The 19482-nt window shown below is 44.0% G+C and overlaps 1 protein-coding gene across 5 annotated transcripts in view; it reads right to left on the reverse strand.

Moving 5' to 3' along the window:
• LOC102507727 (schwannomin-interacting protein 1) overlaps positions 1-19482 on the reverse strand; it is a 141042-nt gene that overhangs the window by 92248 nt on the left and 29312 nt on the right. The window lies entirely within an intron of this gene.

Raw genomic sequence — 19482 nt, forward strand, 5'->3', positions numbered from 1 at the left:
GAACTGCAGCAAAAAGTGACGTCCATGGAATTCTAATCTTTCGGAGAAAAATGAGTCATTTTTTTCTAGACACAAGATAGACACACACAGAACAGTTATTCTGCGGACGTACTTTTACATCCAAATAAGAACAAGACTTAAAATCTCCAAAGTGAAATGAGAATATTACACAGCAGTCCATTCTCTGAGAAACTTAAATGTGATATTAAAAATGAGCTGAGATTGTTTCCCTCATTGATATAAAAGTATTTCCTAAAAATGACTGGGGGGCATCGGTAGGATCACCTGAATGGAAGAACAGATCTTCTCCCTTGTCCCTTATAAATAAGAGGTCCCTTTATCACTAACATTACCCTCACTTGAGATACTAAGTTTTTTTTTATAGAAATAAGTGAATAAAACTGAGAGTAAAGACCAACATCGGAAGGAAGGGAAACAAAGAAAGCCACGGACGGACTTTGCTCTGTAACACTAAGGCTGAGCCTCAGCAAACCACATTTCTCAGGCACCTTCACCACTGGTTCCCTGATCCTGTCCATGGGAGGCACTGGTGGGAGACTGGCTGGTGAGAGGCGGGAGGGCAGTGCTCCGTGAGGTCCATTCCCCCAGCAGCTGTGGAGAGCACCAACCTACCCTGGGGTGACACCTCTGTGATCTGACAGTGGCTGCCAGATGCCGCCCTCACCCCGGGACGCTCCCCATGCTCGGCTATGCCCCAACCACAGGAGGCGCCTCCCAGGAAGCTGGTAATCCCATCTCTTCCCATTTGTTGCCTCAGTTCCAGGGGTGGTTGCTGCTTGTTCCAGTTACTAGTCTCTGGGTTACCACGGTGTCCGCTTTTTGCTCGTTCAGCCTTTCTTCACTTGCATAGCCAACTCCCTGTATTGAATCAGCTCCCTGAAATTCCTAGAATGGTTTCTGTTTGCTGACTGGACCCTGGACTGATGACAATGAGGTTGGAAGGTTAAGCGTGAGGATGCACCTGCCTCCGCCGTGTCGCTGAGACTCGTGTGGATCTACTTCTCATCTGCATCGAGGTCTGTGTACAACACCCCAGAAGCAGGTCCACGGCCACCCACACCCCTGTGCTGGCCCCATGTGCCAAGGCTGTTCATTCAACTGTCTTTCACAACAAGTTCAAGGCAGGCCAGGTGGGAGGGGTTATACAGACTTAGCCCACATTCTGATTTCTCAGAACCATTTTTAAGGGTCTATCTTTATTCAAAAGGCCAAACTTTTCATGCTGAGGAAGGCAATTGCAGGATTCTAAAAAAAGAACACTAAAACAAACACTATAAACGTAACTTTTTTACAACACAATCTGGTTCAAAGGTCTTTATTAAGAAAAGAATCCCGTTCTTAATGTAAAATCTAAAAATAGCACAATGGCAGCAGAAAGCCAAAATTGAGAGAAAAATGGCTTCTAAATGGACATGGAACGTTTTGAAAATATGAAACGTTTAAGTGTTTTTTCCGTCAAATCTCCTTAATGTGCAAAGACAGATGGAAATAGCCTTTGAAGGGGAGACTGTAAATTCATTCAAACTACAGCCAAGAAAGGAAACCTAACATGTAAAGGACACACATTAACAAACCCTAATGCTGCCCAAGTTCCTCTTTCATAAAAACAGGGTATGTTACAGCTAATGAAAAGGTACTAGAAAAAACTAAATTTTTAATGATTCACTAAAAGTATTTCCAATCTCTGTGGACTTTGAGCCCCACTGCTGAGTAGAGTTTGCAATGTAGAGAGAAGCATTCTTTCAGACCAGTAGAAACAAGCAGTCTACTTAAAGCATCCATTCTCCAAACAATGGCTGTATCTTATCCACGTACAAAGTCCGGGGAGAGAGGGCCTTGGCCAGGGGCCCTGAGAACATGACCGACCTGTGGTAGGGTGGTTGCGTAGACAGTCACTCATCCCCATTCCCTGGCTCTGATTCTCTGGCTCCCCCTGATCATTGCTCAGCGTTCCATACAGCGGCCCTGAGGGAGATGACCCCTCTCAAGCTGACATGATTGCTCTGCTCAATGTGGTGACTTTAATTCTTATTATAAATCAGTCAATTTGCATTGGTGTTTCACATGTAATCTTAGTTTGTTTGGGTCCATCTGTGAGAAATAAGACCACCTTTCTTACGACTACAAAATCAGGTTCTGAGCCACGAGGCTACAGGGCAGCCCTTGGACTACACAGACCAGTGGTCCTCAGAGCGTGGTCCCTGCAGGAGGAGCAGCAGCACCCTGGGCTGACAGAGCTGCAAATTCTTGGGCCCAGTCGCAGACCTCCTGAACCAGGGGGACGGAGCCAGCATTCTGTTTTAACGAGCGCTGCAGGGGATTCTGATGCCTGTCTAAGTGTGAGAGCCATTACACTGAATGCCCTAGTTATTTGGGGGTGGCGGTAGGGGACTGATGGGTAGTTATATGTGTCAACTTGGCTTGGCCATGGTGCCCAGTTGTTTGGTCAAATGCCAGTCTAGATGTTGCTCTGAAGGTATTTGTTTTTAGATGTGACTAAGATTTAAATCCACAGACTTTGTGTAAAGCAGATTACCCTCCACAATGTGGGTCAGTCTCATCCAATCAACTAAAGGCCTTAAGAGTAGGAACTGAGCTCCCCTGATGAGGGAGGAACTCTGCCTCCAGACGGTCTTTGGACTCAAAGTTGAAGCATCAACTCCTGGTGGCCTGCCCTGTAGATTTCAGACTTACCAGCCTGGACAAGAGCCAATTCCTTAAAATAAATCTCTCTCTGTAGATAGACAGCTAGAGAGACAGACAGACAGAAACACATCCTGTGGGTTTTGTTTCTCCAGAGAACCCTGACTAATACAGGGGGCTCACCAGTTTCATGCATGTGTTTACGTAAGGACTAGGGTGCTAGCTGTTTCCCCCAATACGCAGGCTCAGCGTCTAGCCTAGGCTCTCTCTGTGTGTTTGATAAATGCATGATCCGCGGTAAACTCCCTGAGAAAGGGAAGTGGATAATTTGGCCCTGAGAGGGGGCTCTTGGAAAACAGTCAACACTGTTAGAGGACACTTCCACTAAGTTCCTGTGAGCAATAAAGCTCTCCTCGGGAATCTTCTAGAGTCTAGAGAGGAACCAGCAGGAAGTCACATCAAGGAATTGTGATTCGTGTTTCTGAGTTTAATTTCTTACCGGTGAAAGAGTGCTCAGCACTCGGCAGGCCACTCTTAAGATTCTGCTGTACCCACAGGCCCCGCTGCGTTAGCGCCGTGAGCACGGCCACTGCACCGTGCCATTTCTGTTATGCCCTGTATGGATTAGATTCTTATCAGTACATTGTTTTTCTCGAAAGAGTGAAATTGAAAACTTAGTCTCAAATAGTGCCTATTTTAGTGTCTGCCTTAACACGTTAATCTAAAAAAATCTTTAAAAATGTGCTTTCCTGAGTGACACGGGAACAGCGCTCTGGGTCACGGGCTCTCCCCTCCACTTCCGCGGCAGACACTCAGCAGGGCGGCTAACTGAGAACAAAGGCAGGGCTTGGTCTCCAGGCTGAGGGGGCTGTTCTGTGCATGGGTCAAAAGTCATCTTCATTAGACTATTCTGAAACCTCAGGGATGGTAATTCTATGAAATCGGAAAAGGTAAACATTCCTCGGCTAACCTTCTCCATTCCACCTACTGAAGCCCAAGTCAAATTCCACTGAAACCACACCAGAGTCTCCGTGCTGGCTGACAGGTTCAGGCTGAGCTGGGGGGAGCTGGTCCCAGTGCCCTAGGGGAGGCAACGGCTGGCAGAAAGGAGGACTTAGGTCTGACAGCTGCCTCTTCAACACAGCACTCAGTCCTTGGGTTGAATCTTGGAAAGCCCAGTTCGACCATGAAGGTGTTTTTTTGGAGGAGAAAAACAGTAAGAATTAGTCTGTTGGATTTGCTCCCCAGTCACCGTAAAAACACAGAATTTGAAGAAAGGGATTCATCATTTCGCTATGAATCCATTCAGCCTGAAACTCAGCAAGGGGCAGACTCTGGGGCAGGGCCCTCCACTGATGGTCATTCAGCTTCCAAGGTCTGAACACACAGGCCTGAGCCTAGTGTGTGTGAACGTATGGGGGATGAGCAGGGACTGGAAAATTAGAGGAAGGTGCCCCAGCAAATTCTAGTGTTTAAAAGGCAACCCAAACCCACACCCACACCCACAGACAGGGTTGGAAGTTAGGCAGAGGCTCACAGCCTTCCTTCAGCCCAGGTGGGCATTCTTTTGAAACAAATTCCAGGTATTTGCAGCAGAGTTTAAAAGTCTTCTAATAAAAAGAATTAGTTCTATAATAAACCTTACTAACAGGAAAAAATAGAATGAAAACTATTTTCTTTCAGAAACTAAGCAAAACATCTCATACCCCCTCCCCTGCCCACAGAGGGAGACAAACAGCTAATTGTGTTTTAAATGATCAGACTGATTAAAACAACAATAAATAAAGAAAATACACATACCAGAAAACTATAGAAGACGTACTGAAATTTCCTAATCAAGTGAGTATCACAGAAATACATCTGATGATTTCAACCAGTCTGTTTCGTATAAACCAAGTAATCATTGTCTGTGAAAGAATAAGTTGTTCCAGTGACAGACAGTTCTTTTGTTTCTGAAGCAGCAATGTTCAGTGGATACCTTGGATGTTTTGTTAAAACTTCTGACTAGCATGCCCTTTATTATTCAGATTGATTAGGAAAATCTATTCTTCTTTTGACAGAGTTGGGTTGCTTTTTTGGGGATTACTTGTCTCAAATTACATCCTTCTATGGTGCACTCGGATTTGACACCTCGTGCATAACTCACGACTCGCTGCTCCCGGCTCCCCATCAGAAAACCGTGGCCCCGCGGGGATGGCTCTGTATTTACATTCAGCCTCACACATCAGCATTTACCAGCGTGAGGCCGAGGGCTGTCAACTCCTGGCTCTTAGTCAATATTTAATCACTGTGCAGTTATGTAGGGAGAAGGAAACATCCCATCTCCCAATAACATGCCTTTAATGTGAAAAAAAAAAAGCTTTCATTACATTTATGGAAGCCTGGTTACGCTTTTCAGAAAAGCTATCAAATTGAGAAGTTGCACAACTGTTCTGATATGGCATTTTAAGTGTACAGCCCCTGGAAGGTGTATAACCCAAATAATACATAATTGTGATTTTAAAAAAAAAGTATTACGGACCTCTGAGCTCACCCTAAAACCTTTTTTAATATTTTAATGGATAAGGGTGTTCGGAGAATAAAAAAATGCAATACTCGTCTAGTTCATAACCTCTAGCCCTAGTTCAGGCTCTAGGTTATAAAGCAAAGTAGACATACTAAGGAGCAAATGCAGGTTGTTTGTTCGACTTTTACTTAACATTAAAGCACTTGCAGTTTTGCTTTTGATAGAGATTTAGGGACAATTTTCTCAGACCCAGCACAATGCTATGAAGCCATTTACTTTTCCATTTAGTCTATAAGATAACTGAAAGTCCAGAAGCCATGGGCTACAGGAACACAGTGATGGAAACTAATGGGAGGTACCCACGTTACAGGGAATCCTTAGGCTCCAATCTGACAAAAACATTTTCTGTTTCTTGTGGAGCCACCGGGCCTGAGCTGGAGACGTTTTTACCATTTAAATGAGATCGGCGGTGTTCCATAGGGAAGGCTCATGCATTACTTACAGTGTCAAGATGAAAGGGAAACTGCAGTGAAGGTGAATAAGTATTTAAAATGCCTTAGCTCAAAGGCACACAGTTCTTCTCTTTCATTCCTTCTCCTAGCCAACGACCAGACGAACAGGTGTGGACTTGTTCAACTTGATGATATGTGGCAGGAAACATTTTCACTTCAAAGTGGCAAACCCCATTTGACATTCAACAGCTTTTCATTGTGGGTGGGTAGAAGAGAGGATTAAGCTTTACCTCAGCTCAGACAATTCATTGGTCCTGCTCTGACACAGTAATTACCCGTCAGCTCCTAACCAAGGCTCCAGATCCAATCATCTCAGGTCCGATGGGCAGGGGAGGGGAGGGGAGGAGCTTCTCTAACCTCCCTGGACCTGCCTGCAAAGCACTGTGGGGGTCTCTGAACGGAAGTCCCAGGACGAGGGCTCACATGGCTGGCATCAGAATGCCTGCCCCCAGTCCTGTCAGCGTCTGGCATTTCAGCACCTCTGCCTCATCCTGGGTTAGTGTGTCTAAAGTACAAACAGCTTATTAGGGAAAAGGCTGGGACTTCTGTTCTTAACATATTCCCAGCCCAGCATCCAGGAGACCTGGGCAGAAAAACCCACAAATATGCCAACTCCTTTAAATCAAAATACTCAAGAAGTTCCTGGAGCATAAGAAGTTTAACATTAATTCACTATTGAATTCAAATAGCTTCTTCCCTCTTCTTTACCCAAAAGGCTCCATTCCCCACTGTACCCCAATTCTCTGAATGGCAGTTCAAGCATTGTGTCTACTATGAAACACCCTGCAGAATAAAATTTTTAAAAATTTACTATAAGAAAATTCCAATGTGACTTTATTGTGAAAAAGACGGCTTTGAAGAGTGGTGGTGGAAAGTTCCAAAAATGAAGTACAGACCCAAATGCCTGGGATGTTTTTGCTAAGAAAGAGAGTGATTTTGTTCAGGTTCCTTCTGGCTGATTTCCACAAACCTTTCAAGCTCCCTCCTGCCCCACAGTCCTCCTGCTGGGGCAGCTCTGATCATCCCACTTTGCACCGGGCTCCCTCCTCTCCGGGTCTCCGTTCTGCTGTCCTCCACTAGCTGCCTCCTGGACCTCTCCTTCATAGCACTTACCCAGGATATTAAATAACTAACAAGGAAGCTGTTTAATGTCCACCTCCCTCACCAAAATAAATATGCCATTTGGGCAAGATCCCAGCTCTCTTGCCTCCTTACTGTCTAGCATAGTGCAGCTACTGAGTAAATAAATGGCTGGTAAGTAAGTACATGAAACGGCAAAATAAAAATAAAAATCCCAGAAGGCAGTGGGTTCAGCTGCAGCTTGAGCCCCTGTTTCATCCTGCCCAACCTGTCCCTCCTCCTAGTCCTTCAGGTGACAGTCTCTTTTATTAGACCTACTGGCACAGATGAAGCCACTGCTGAATGTGGTCCCAGGATTTCGGGGGTGGGGGGCTCTCTGAGTGCACTGCCCACCAGATGGTGGGGGCTCCCGAGGCCCACCCCATCCATTCAGGGTTGCCTGGACTCTCAGGGACTCATCGTCCTGTTCTGCACAGAACACACTTTATGAGGAGCAGCTGGCTCAGGATTGGGTGTCAAGAGAGGAGGAATGCACCGTTTTCCCTCTGTGAGCCTCTGCTCTACCAGAGGATCATTACATCCCCTTTAAGCCAATATGCAGGGTGAGTTCTTGACTGAGCCTGAACAAACTGGATGGATTTGAGGATTAAAAGCAAGCACAGCGGTGGTAGCAGGAACCTTCAAAACTGAGAAAAGAAACAAAAAGCCAAGCATTTATGTTCGTATGACTTTCTAATTATCAATTAATTAATTAAAGGAACGTTTCTGTTGATGAAAAATTCTCAAATAGAAGCACGCGGGACTAAGTGGATATTACATATGAAGAGATTACAGATGCTCAGCTGTGGCCACAGCCATCAGCAAACATAAGCAGTTATTGTGCGATGAAAAGTCAGAGGGGCTACACTCCAAGTAGGTGGTGTGGTGGTTTCCCGCCGAAGCAGAGAGCACATGGCCCTTGGAGTCAGCAAGACCTGCACAGTCTCTGGTATCCCACCACACGCTGCAGCTGCCTCACCTAGAAAACAGGAGGAACAGCGTTCACGCCGCCCCATGGTGAGTATCTGGCAAAGAAACGAACAGCGGCCAGCTCAGTGCCTGCTCAGAACACTCTCAGTAAGAAACAGCTATTGTTTTTCTCATTGAAACAGGTCTAGTGCCTATCTCTCGGGCTCTGACAGCATCGGGGCCCCCTTCCGCAGCACCTGCCACACTCGTGTGCTGATGTGATTCACGTGAGTCTCCCCCACTGGACTGCAAGCTCCAGGAGGGCCAGAAGCCCCACGGCACAGCAGCTGCACGTTACTTGCGTGCATCTTCGTCTGCCATCCCTAACACGCAGCAGACGTGCAATATATATTCACCGACTGAATAAAGCTATGAAGAAAGAATAATGACATACATTAAGGAAAGTCTTGGCAGACTTCACTTTGTGGACTTTTCACTTTGCTGAAAAGCTTCACACAAGCAATTTTAAAATATAGCTCTTGCTCCAAAATGAATTCAGAAAATGTATCCTTTCAAAGCTCCAAGACTCTCTATGCTTAGATGCCATAAAAGCACAATTTCTATAAAATAAGGGATGTTTAGAAGACAGTCTTTAATTCACATTAAAAACATGAGGTTTATACCATAATACTAGTTATTTTTATGCCCCTAATCATAAGGGGGTTACTACTACTATTGTGGGCCAGGCCTGTCTGATTTCAGAGCCTGCTGATAACCACCTCCTTATGCAACATCTGAGCTGCATCAAGAGGACACGTCTGGACTGGCATCAGAGGGTGTCTTTCAGCTCAGTATTTGAATATGGGTTACACCACCACCAGCCATAGACTGAATCCCACTGTGGTCCAGTGAGCTTTGACCCTCTCCAAGGCCACAGATGCTGCCTTCAAATTCTGGCCAGTCACCCTATAAATTGGTACCAAGGGTCACAGGAACAGGGAAGCAGAAGGAGGATGTGAGGACAAGATGCCCGGGGCAGATGAGTCATGAGGTGTTGGTGCAGGATGCCAATGTGGCGTGTTCTGTTTATGACACCCTGAAAGTCTCTTTCATCCTGTGTGGTTATTTCCTCACCTGTAAAATGAAGGGGACTGTGCCCAGCATGAGTCACCCTGCCCTGGGCCAGAAGAACTCTAAGGTCCATTCCACCTTTGATATCCAATGATTCTGTGAAAGACTCAAAGACACCTTAAAGACGTCTTCCTAGTGCTATTGGGCCCACAACTGTCATGTTTGAATCTGAGGCAGAAGTCAAGAGACTGCTGCTGTTATCAGTCAGGGTTCCCAATTTGAAAGCAATAAAACTAATGCTGACTGACTGAAGCCCACAGAATCAACTGGAGGCGGACGCTGAGGAACCAAGGGAGGCAGGGGAGGTTGGGAAGCAGAGGCCAGGGCCGTGGTCCCTTCGTGGGCAGGGCTCGGGAGAAGTCACCCCGCGAGGAGGCTCCCACTGCTGCTGAGGGCCTTGAGCAAGTGTGCTAGGCTCAGAGTCCCGGGGGAGCCCTTCCACCTGCAGCAGGGCCAAGGGAGGGGGAATCTGGGGCTGAGGCTCCCAGAGCATGAATCAGCCACTAGTGACGCCCTCCCCCCAAAATCACACACAGCAGGGAAGAGGTAAGCCCCTAAAAGGAATCTGGGTGCTATAAGGAAGGGTAACTGGTGCCGTGAACCCATGAATATCTACAGGAGGAAGACATGCAGAATATAGAGATGGGCGCTGCCCCGCTGTCCCGTCCCCACACAACAGCTAATGAGATTAAAGGGAGTACATACATTGGAGCAGCTAGTCAAAACATTTTGGTCTAGAAAATACATGGTTTTCAATCTGATTATATGGGTTTTGTTGAAAGAAACGTTCAGTTAGTAGTATCAAAATCCACAACACATTGAACGTGTCATTAGTAAAAGAATTCTGGGAAATCTGAACAAGGCTTAAGAGGAAATCACTGATCCTGTCAGCCAAGCCAGGCCACCCAAAGGCAGTGACTGAGAGCCGGGAAGCCCTCCTTATGAGAATTCCTCCCATTGCTGACAACACTGTGCCTGGAGCCCACAACCAGTTTAGTTTTGAAAATTCAGATTATTCAATCAGTCAGCGAATTTTGAACATTCTAACATGCCAACATCCCTTCCTTTTCCATTTTTACAAGAGTCTCACACCCCTTTCCTCACCATTTCTAGTCTGTGAGATCTCTCCAACTGCTCCTCCTGACCGCCCCCATTTCACAGCTTGAGTGGCCTGTGTCCCCCAGGTCATTTCCACCTCTCACCAGTCAACCGTAACTCACTCCCTCCTGCTGGAACTTCCACACCGCGCGCCCGCTCTCAGAGCCTTCGCAATTCCACCAGGCTCTTTAAAGAGGGAAACTCCCGAGCCAAAAAGCTGCTCCCTCACTAAAAAACAAGCAAACAAAAGAGCTGGATGTTGGCAAGCCAAGTAACATTCCAAAGGACAGTGACAACTTGTGGCTGGCCCCAGCCCCTATGAAAGCAGACACAACACAGCCCCCTCACTCCGCCTTCCTGCTTGGAGGGGCCACACACTCCTCAGGCCTGCGTGTGTGTGTGTGTGTGTGTGTGTGTGTGTCTGTGTGTGCCTGTGTGTGTGTGTCTGTGTGTGTGTGTTCACCTGCCTCCCCTGCCCCTTGACCACATAACCCTTTCCCGCAGGCAGCTGCAGGTTCCTACATGGAGAGACTGGGGGAAGGCGGCCTCGCTGGAGGAGCTGGGGTACTCGTCCTCCAAATGCATTTATAAGGCAAACACACTAGCAGATTTTTTATTTGGGTTTCAAGTTCACTTGGGATGACTTTGGGGGGAAATGAGGGACAATATGGAGGACAAACTCTCTCCTGTCCCCTCAAGCCACAGCCAACAAGGATATGGTATTTATTACCTTTGTTGGGTAGTTTTAATACAATCTTCTTAATTTTAAAAGCTACTATAAATCCAATTAAAGCCTGCAGTTTAGGTAACAATATTGTGCCAATGTTCGTTTCTTAGTTTTGACAAATGTACCGCAGCTATATAAGATGTTAACATCGGGGAAACTGGTAAAGGGTATTCAGAAACTTTCTGTACTATCTTTGTAACGTCTCCGTAAATCTGAAGTTATTCCACAATAAAAGGTGTTTTTTTTTTTTAAAAAAAGCTAAGCGAACATTTCCTACGTTTCCAAAGGAAAGTAAATTAACACCCCAAACTTGTCTCCTTTGTTTGAAATCTGTTGACTTAAAACTTAGAGCCAATAGTTCTAAAGAGGAGGAAAAAATCGACTATCCAAGCTCTGTACTTTCAACAGGTTCTCCTAAACATTATAAAGTAACAGTTACAATTAAATAAAACTGTAATATGATTCAGCAGTGTTAAAGTTTCATTGGGTCTTATATAACAAGAAATTTTATTAGAACTCACCCCTACTACCAGCCCTTGGAATTAAACTGTCTTGGATAAGTGTGCAACAGATAAAAGAACTGAGGCCACAAATCCTGCAGTGTGTGTGTGTGTGTGTGTGTGAATGCATGTCTATGTTTACGTTTAAGGCAACCTGTACTTAAAGAGCCCCTCCCTTTTCATACTTTATAAATAATGAAAAATAAATCCTTATACATTTTCCCGAATCCAAATAACAAATCAACTTTTGACCTGCTTTGAAGATGAAAGAGAAAAGTAAATTCTAAGAAATGGAATGTCTAGAAAAATAAAGTGAAAAAGAGGAAGGTGTGCAAGTAAGGTATCTCTTATTTTTGTCCCTCTAAATGTTATTTTTTATATACAATATTATATATATATACACATACATATTTTTGTTAACAATTACTTTAAGCATTGAAGGGAGGTAAATGTCACTCTGGTGTCAGTAAACAAGACCAACACTGCTTATGAGTCTTCCTCCCTGAGATCTCTCACTTCTAGACTCTTACCAAACCTCTCAGCAGCCACCCCCACCTCAGCCTACTGCACCCCCAGCCATCCCCACTTCAGGTAAGTCATCTAACATCTTTGGGTCTCAGGCTTCTCACCTGTAAAATGAAGGGACTGGGTTAAGTGTGGGATGGAAAACTGGCAGCCCAAGGCCATGTTTTGAACCGTAGATCTGTTTCTTAGGCCCACGAAGTTACGTGTTTATCTAAAGCTATTTGCAATGCATTTAATATTCAAGATGCGTCTCATAAAAGCCTGGGTCTTGGGCTTCTCCTGACGTACCAGAAGCCTGAGACTCTGTTCTGGAAAGTCAACGAGTCAGGAGTACGGAGGAACAGCTGCCATTTGTCCCTGGGACCCGCCCTCCAGTTCACCACGGCCTACTCCCACTTAACCCACTGCTTTCATTAATCACCTACATGGTCTCTGGAAGCGTCTGAGCTTGTCATCCTTGGGACGGCATCCCTTCCATATTCACATTTTCAGTGTGATTATTTACTAGTGAAAGAGAGTTTTAATTTGGCTTCCAGGGCACAGGAATTTCTGAAGTGGTCTAACTCACGTGTCAGTGTAAGTACAACCATTGTACATTTGCTTTGTTGAGAGTTTCCATATGAAACACAAGAAAAATACATCCAGTAATGAAATGGCCATACCATAGTAGAGCTGGTATTCAGAAAAATTAAAAATTACTGCTGCCTAATGCTGTTCTTCTAGAAGGAGATCTTACTTTGAGGGCTATTTGGGTCAGGCCGTGGGGCCACTGTAGGTTGGAAAACAACTCTAACAGGAGATCACTGGTTACATAATGTTAAGCATTCAAAAATAAAATCCCAGTGGTCTTCTCTTACTCCTTACGGAACCAATTTTAGAGTGGAAATAAAAAGGACAGAGTACTTAAGATGCTGCCCGTAATAAAATGTCAGACCAGGTCAAAATGGACCAAAATTATGTAGGATTGCACAAAGAAAAAAATTGTAATTTTCCTAAGTAACATAATTTTTAGCTACCGGTGCCATGAGGAGAAAAACAGGAGGCTAAGTTGGTTTTGAAACTATTTGAAAACATGTTATTTTTATAGGAGTGAAGATTGGGCTTTACGTTGTTTTCTAAGAAGATACTGTGCTAGGTTCCCAGAGGTCCAGACTCTTTTGATTTTAGAGAGAAATTCAACACGACTGTTTCTTTGGGTGGAGGAAGGGGGTACAAGATATTATGCTGCTGGATTCGAGATTAAAAATGCCCCAGCCTTTCGTAACACAACAGCTCTTCTGTTTTTATTTATTTTTTTAATGCTCTAACCTCAAATCTAAATTTACAACACTGCTGGAGATCTCAGGAATTATGAGGAAATTACCTCATTCCCTTTAAACTTTTTTAGACAGCAGAGTTCTTTCCATATATGGCAAACCAAGAAGGAAAGAGAATCAAGTTACAGTGATTTAGTGCCAGGACTTACCTGCTCTTTGGTTTGGGGCAAGTCTACAACCTATTTGTGATCCACACCCCACATGAGGCCACAGCAAGCTGGCTGGGGAGAGTGGCTGCCTGGCCTCAGCTCTCCATCACCAAGTGGTCCATGAGGGAGCCTGGCCAGGGGCTCTGACCACCAGAGGTGTCCAGTGATAGATGAGCTACTTTCTTATGGGCTTTGAATTGGTTCTCTGCACAGGCAAGAGTCAAAGGGGAAACAGAGGCAGCCTGCAGATCAAGGTAGGGGGATCTCAGAGGACGAAGCAATGAGTGTGTGCTGCCACGGGGACAATGACATATTGGCCTGCCTGGCTTTCGTCCAGGAGTCACTGATAGAAAACTGTCTCCTAGAGGCCTGGCCGTGAGGCTGTAGAGGTGGTGTTCTCTCCTCTTCCTCAAGCATCTTGAAAACCAGCCCCATCCACCTGGGCAAACGGAGCATCACCTGGAAAAGCCCAGCTCGCACACTTCCTTGATAGAAGTTTTTTGTACCATTAAAAAAAACCAAAAAACAAAAAACTCTGTGAATAACTAACACATCTATTTCTACAAAGAAGAGTTTTGAATGCTCAATCATCTCTTTTAAGACATGGGTAATAAAACTCATGAATAGATGAATTTGCAGAAATCAGCTGCTGACAAATACATGGCTCCTTGCAATCCATAAACATCGAAGCTTTTTGGGGGGGGGTTACTATGCTAATATCCTCAGGAAGATTCACAATCACTTTCATAAACCATAAATATTAGGGAAAGACTGGGAAATGGAAGAAAAAAGAGAGAAAGATGAACATGATATTGCTAATGATGGACATATCAAAAAGGTCATTCAATTACAAAGAAATACAAAATATTTGGATGGAGATGCAGGGGTCTCAGTAAAATGTACAAATACATGTGGCAATTATTAGGAAATCTGATAGACAAAACTAGACCGAAGAAAATTGGTAACATTTTCACTGCCAGTAAGCTTTGCTTTAAGTATAACATCACATCAGTTAGACGTAACTAGAACATATTTTACAAGTACTTAAAAACAACAACAACAACAACAACCACCATCAACCTGGGGCTGAACAAGCACTGGTCAAGTTCATTCCTCTCACCTGGGCTCCTCCTAGTCTAAACCATCACCTTCTGAATCACATGCCCTTTATAGAAAAAAAAATACCACAAAAGTATGGAAAAAATGGGAATCATCTAAAATGACACAAATATTGAAAAATAGGTCAAGTGGAGGGAATAAAATTAGGTTAAATATATGCATGAGTAAAAACAGAGCGAGGCAAGTTACAGAGATTGATGACAGAACGTGCCTGACACAGTTATTTAACACGTATGTAAGGAAAATTGCAGAATTATCCAAAAAAGTGGAACGGTAACCCAACCCAACCAAAACAAAGCAAACAAACAAGCCAAGAACATCTGGAACAACGAGGGCTCGTCTGGATTTGATGAGACTTAGTAAGAGAAGGAGAGTGATTCTTACAGCCCTCCCGGACCTGACAAGAATGAGGGTTGACTCAGGTTTGCAGACTGAAATGGGAAGCTCAGAAACGTCTTTGAAGGAACATAACATCCCAAACACATCTCCCTTCCCTGACGTCTATTTTTCCATTCCTAGTTCTCATCCATATTCTAATGAAGCCAGATGTCCTGGTGGAGATGATTTTATGGGCTGCTCCTGGACTCCACAAATACCTTTCTTTCTAGTCTTTTCTTGGTTTTGTTATTTTCCCATTTTAGGGGCTTATCATAAATGATTCCCTGAAAACTCTAGATAGAACAAAATCTGTTTCCACCTGTAGGGTGAGCCACACAGAGATCTCTCCTCTGTCTTTCTGAACCCAGGCATCACGTCACAGCCTAAGAGTCAGTGGACACATTTATGAATGGAAGTGACGTGCAGAGTGGGGAGCCTGGGCCCTCGCTGCTCCCTCCTCTGTCTCCTAGAGCTGGGGTGGCTCCGTGCACAGCCCTCCAGCGCAGTCAGCCCTGACCCCGCGAGAGGAGAGGATGGGTGTCACCCAGTGCTGGAAAGGAGGGTGCACGGCCGGGAAAAAAAAGTGCTTACAGCTGGGAAAGGAGAAATGACAGGGGAAAAAAATTTGTTAACCCAGAGAGAGCCCTGTTCTGTTGGTGGGGATACACACATTGATAAGCAGAGGTCTGAATGGAACAAAGCAATTTTATAATTGCATAATGCCATGGGCTTAAGAAAAGAAAAAGAGAATTTTTTCTCTTTTTCACAGTAAAATGAAACTTTTCTAGGAAGGGATAAAAATTAGAATCTACTTCCTGTCTTGAAGCTCTTAAATGATGAGGCTGGATCTGTCCTCCAATTAAACTTTGCAAAGACTCTTTTGGAAGAAGGTAGCATTAGCTGCAGGGGGACAGAGTTCATTAAAAGTGGGAATTGTGGGTCAGGTGACTTGAGGCTGGGTCAGGCCTGGGCTGAGAAAGTTGGGTGAAGATGTTTAATCTCCACAAACCTGTTTCCTCCTTTGAAAATGGTGAGAGTTTGATGAGATGACCTCTCAGATCCTTTCTGTCTTGAAAATCCTATTACTTTTTTTTATTAAAAATGCTCAATTTCATAATTGACACTTGCCAGCTCTACAAAAGCTGTGCAAAATAATCTCCCAGTCACTGACAGTATAAGGTTATCTGTCCTAATAGCTCAAGGAACATAAAGCATTTGCAAAGTCCCTTTTTGTTAAAAACAAACAAACAAACAAAACCACAAAAACAAAACAAAACAAAAGAAAAACCCTAGAACTGAATTCCAAAAGTGAGAAAACATAACCATTCATGTTTTCAGGGGCAAAGGCCCAGTAGTTAAAACAAATTCCTATTTTAAAATGCAAATATGATATCACAGAATTTAGAGAAGCTTTTAAGAAAAGACTTGGAATTACTATTATTAGCACTAATAAAGTTCATAGTGCAGCAGCTTTGAGCAAATTTTAAAACTAAACAGAAAGGTGGTACAAAATACATTAAACTGACCAGATAACAAGCATTCATCAAATGTCTATTCCTCAGGAAATGCCTGAGCTTGTAGAATGTATGTGTTTGAGGGGGAGGACGGATTTAAAATAGCTGGGTAGGTAAGAGACGTAGCCACAAAAAGATAATCAAGGATATTGGACAATGTCACTGAGAGAGCCTGGAACCAGAAACTGACAGATGTTTTCTAAGTCTTGTTAGGGAGGAGCCTTTTAAAACCTAAGGATGAGGAAGTGGAACACAAGAGGAGTAAGAAGTTCGGAAGGGAGGTTGCTCAGAGCTGAGATCTCAGATCAGGTCCAGCTTCCCAAAGAGCTGGAGCCCTGAATCAGAGCAGGCCTTGGGGAAGAGAGTGCTGGGCAGTTTGGTGGACAGTAGCATCGGACCTGCTGCAGAGCAAACGGCTTGTGCTGCGCCTTCCTGGGCATGAAGTCCCAAGGATGCCAAGCAAAGGATCTGGAGTTGAAAGTGCAGGCTGAGTCTGAAAGGCATGGAGGAAGGTGATGTGATGTCGGTGGCGAGATGTTCAAACAGCTCGGCGAATGTGTGATGAGAATATGTGCATCTGTTTTTCAGATCTGCACCTTGACAATTTTCCTTACGATGTTCTATTGGACCTTTATGTGTAAGACAATTGGTAGGCAGAGATTTCCTTTAATCCAACTACATTTTCAAAAGGCTCTTCCACAGTAGGATGAGCCATCTGATGGTAGCTGAATCACACACACACAGCCTCAGAACCTGTGGTTTAGTGGCAACCTAATGTTTTGGAAAACACAACCATATTTCTTTAAAATCTTGAGTACATGCTAATGGACAGAGCAGGCTTTGCAGCTCTTAAACAGAAATCAACATAAATTAAAAAAGCCGACAATGATGGCAGTAAACATTTCAAGGTAAAGGTAGAGGCACAGAATACATTTAGCCCAGGTGATTTCTGGTTATGGTTAAAAAAAATTATTTTTAACACTATCATATTGTGCTCTAACTGGGATAAGTGGTAAGTGCAAACCACACAGAATGTTTTCACTGCTGTGTCTCCGGCTGATGAATCCCATAACTTATTAAACTTACAAACTTCACTAGAGTTTGCAGGAATAATAAAGCCTTCTTAATTCAGTCTATAAAAATGGGAATTCATGCAATTTAAACATAGCCCAAGTAACTAAGGAAACAAACTACTCAGCATTCGAGCCACTTTAGTAGTGTCATTGATGGAGAAAGAACAACTGGGCTGTAATTCTTACAGAATAATACATTCAAAATAACCTGTAATTAGTACCATTCTAGGAAGAAATGTAGGTAATTTAAAGTTTGTTACTAGTTAAATAGTACAAACAAATAAAAAGACAAATTATTTTCAAGTACTTAGGAAGTAACTTCATCAGGAGAGTTTGCTTTCAATTAACATGTCAATTAAAATTATTCTTATCTTCTCATTAGAGAAGGAAAACGCACCTGTCACAGGCAGTAAAAAATAATAAAACTGCAATTACAATGTGTCAGGTCTACAACCAGAACTCTAATTTAAAAATGAGTTCTTTCCTTTTTTTGAACAATGGGTGTAATGACTTCAGTTGGATATAGGATGTAATCCCAGTACTTTCTCATTGTTTTCTTTTAAGAGAGACAGGAGCAGTCATCCCAGACACCGAAAGAGAGATGTCCTGCAAGTCCCCAAGGACACAGATGGAATAGAGCAATTGGTGGGGGAGGAAGCTAACATCAAACGGTGCAGCTTCTTTGGAAAACAGCCAACTTCTTAAACAGTTAAACACACACCTCCCATTTGATCCAGCCATTCCACTCTTAGGTGTTTTTCCCAAGAGAAATGAATGAATATGTCCATGCAAAGACTTGTATGTGAATGTTCATAGCATTTTTATTTTTAAGAGACAAAAACTAGAAACAACCCAAAAGTCCATCAACCAGGAAAAGAATATATCCATAAAATGGAACTCTACTCAGCAATAAAAAGAAATGAGCTACTGACACAGATCAATCGCAAGATGATTATATGCTGAGTGAAAGATGCCAGACAAAAAATGAGTACATAATACATGATTCTATTCACATTAGTTTTAGAAAATGCAAGGGAACTTACAGTGATAGAAATAAGATCAGTGCTGGCCAAAGGGCAGAATGGAAGGAATTACAAGGGACCCGAGGATACTTAGGGGGTGAGAGACAGGTTCATTATCTTGACTTTGGCGATGGTTTCACAGGCGAACACAATGTCAAAACTCATCAGCTTGCACACTTTAAATGCGCAGTTAACTGTATATTAATTCTACCTCAATGGAGCTTTTTTTCTTTTTTAAGGATCGAAAGGAGGGAGAAGTAGAAGGGAAAAAAAGGGGGCTAGTTTCCAGAGGCAGAATAGGCTAAACACAGAGGATCACAGACTCTGAAGGAAAGAAAACCTCATGGAGAGAACACTGAGAAAGAGAGGTGAAGCTATAGACCATTTAGGAAGAGGAGTACGTTGAGGCAGTGGGCATTTGGTGATGGAGAGGCAGAAGAATGATACTGTGACAAACTAAAACCCAGGAGAAGCAGGAGAAAGAGAAAGCTGACTGGTTGGGGCTGTGCTCAGAAGAGGGAAACAGGAAGAGAAGCTCCAGGTTTCCCTAAGGGACTGTCCACACCAGTTCTGGCAGAGTAGGATTTGAAGGATGACTGTGAACATACAGGGGCAGGGCTCATTTAACTTGCCACGTTGGTTCTAAATCTGACTCTGAGGCTGTGTGTGGCCCTTGAGCTTACCTGGGGCATTCACACACCCGAGATGTTGCAGGCCTGGGGAAGGACCATGAGAAACACAGGGACACCAGATAAGCAGGGGCCGACCAGCTGGAGGGGGAGCTTCTGGAAGGAGGTCTGGTTGTTGGGTGGAACCTCTTTCCCTCCCCATGAGAGTCAGGCATTGGTGCGGGCACAGTGGAGCTACTGGGAATGAGGCAGTGCAATAAAGTGACCTTGCTGCCCTCAAGGCTTTGTCATCAAGGTGAAGGGTTGGGGCATCAGAAGGGGGTTGGCCACCCGAGGCGATGCAGGCTCTGAGGAGAGAGCAGGAAGTCAGGTCACCAGAGTCCTTCAAGACTCCCCAGGAACCTCCTGCTCTGACACCAGACAGTTCTCGGGAGCATCCAAGCTCACCCCACTCCGCTGCACCAACAGAGAGATTAGCTGCTTAAATTTTTCACAAAGTAAAGGTCAACCCTAGGTTTTAAATCCCACCTAAAATGTGTGTTTTAAAATTTGCCTCTAAATCTTTCCTGGATTAGAGGCAGCTGATTTTCA

This window comes from Camelus ferus, chromosome 1 (assembly GCF_009834535.1).
Source record: "Camelus ferus isolate YT-003-E chromosome 1, BCGSAC_Cfer_1.0, whole genome shotgun sequence".
Classification (NCBI taxonomy): Eukaryota; Metazoa; Chordata; class Mammalia; order Artiodactyla; family Camelidae; genus Camelus; species Camelus ferus.